The sequence below is a fragment of the Schistocerca gregaria genome, chromosome 1 (assembly GCF_023897955.1).
Source record: "Schistocerca gregaria isolate iqSchGreg1 chromosome 1, iqSchGreg1.2, whole genome shotgun sequence".
Classification (NCBI taxonomy): domain Eukaryota; kingdom Metazoa; phylum Arthropoda; class Insecta; order Orthoptera; family Acrididae; genus Schistocerca; species Schistocerca gregaria.
The window spans coordinates 830458067-830459697 of NC_064920.1; the positions used below are offsets into that span (position 1 = coordinate 830458067).

General features: G+C 37.5%; 1 long non-coding RNA gene across 1 annotated transcript; it reads left to right on the top strand.

Moving 5' to 3' along the window:
• Positions 1 to 286: 286 nt before the first annotated feature.
• Positions 287 to 993, top strand: LOC126306066 (uncharacterized). The gene is made up of 3 exons (XR_007553529.1): positions 287 to 373; positions 532 to 642; positions 821 to 993. It is a non-coding gene; the product is annotated as an uncharacterized LOC126306066 (long non-coding RNA).
• The last annotated feature ends 638 nt before the right edge of the window (positions 994 to 1631 follow it).

Sequence of the window (1631 nt, forward strand, 5' to 3'; positions counted from 1 at the left end):
TATGTGACAAAGTTTCAAAAACCGGTTTTAAATGATGGCCCTAGGAATATACAGAGTAGTGATGGGCTAAACTGCGATTTTCCGATATCAGTGATTTCTGTGAATGCTACTTTCAGTATCTGCTATTTTAACTGTGATTTGTCGCAGTTAAGAGTCGCAGTTAAGGAAAGTAGGTCTCGTATCCCTCCGCCACTGCTATTTCTGATACTTCCGCGATTTCTGTGACTTCTGCTACTTCTGCGATTTTTGCTACTTCTGCGATTTCTGTGATTTCCGCTACTTCTGCGATTTCTGTGACTTCTGCGACTTACCACCGTATGAAAAAGTTTCATCTGCCCACACAGAAAATTGCATCTCAACAAATCTGTCATTGGTAAGTAAGTTTTACGTTTGTTCTTCCGTTGGTTTTAATTATGTATTAAAGAAACAACTGTGAAAATATTAATAGTGTAATTAATATGTAAGTAGCCATACAGTAGCGTAATACTTCGTGTTTAGAAAATGAATTCTAGCATATTGTTATGTTCACAGGTACCCGAACTACATTTCAGCCACTCAGTAAATTGATAACTCAAAATATCATTGTCAACAGATCTGGAGAAATTGCGACTGCGTCTTTAGACCTTTTTCGTCAGGCGAGAGGTTAGTTTCTAAGTGTTTCGATGGACTTAATTACTTAAGTGAGATCGTTCTTGCAAATGTGAAATATACCCCATTGAGTGGCTTTCATTACAGCAAATATTAGCAATCTACTCTGTCAATTATATTGCTTGTAATTAGTGACAGCAAAATTTTTTTAATAATCCTTGTGATTTTGCAGACACAGTTCTGACTCTGGATTACTGGTTGCTGTACGTATCTATCCACATCAAGGCTGTTGGGAGAGACTCGTGAAGATTCAAGACAGCTCTTAGAGGATTTGCAGTTTATAAGTGACATAATTGTGAAATATGTTTGCAGATGAGTGATTAAACTGTGTTTTATTGAAGTTGTTATGCGATTTTAAAGGAATAATAAATGTTAAATACAGTGATTGAATAATGAAAATCTCATTTTCCACATGTTTAAGCCATCCTATACCCGTAATTTTCCGCCATATATTTACTGGTAAACACTAGTTGAAGAGTGACATGCCCCCCCCCCTCCCCCCCCACCACCGCAATCTTGGTGTGACACTGACCTGTAACGTAGCCCGAGGTATAGAATATGCATTTTGAGACTGTTGATATGAAAGTGGGAAGTACAGTTCTTCCAGTTAAATCAGGAATAGCTTAAGTGCAGTACTTGAAAGTAACACAGGAAAAGCTTACTTATGTAGGTGGTTGTAGTGTCGGCAAAAAGTTCGTGTGTGTGAAGTTGCCATGTAGAACACCAGGGGCAAAACTTTTATCCCGAGTCTTGAACTGTGCCGGAATAAAAGTGAGGCATTCATATGACTCAATAATGGTGTTTTCATTTCACTACACTTATACAGATGTCTGAGTTCTGCTGTGTTAACATGGCAAAGTCCTGTAGACCTGTGGAGTATTAACCAAAATTGTCATATTGGAAGCAGAATCACATTTGTTACGTTTTGATATTTTCAGGAGAAAAAGGCAATGTTTCTTCTTATTAATATATTACATTCAGAG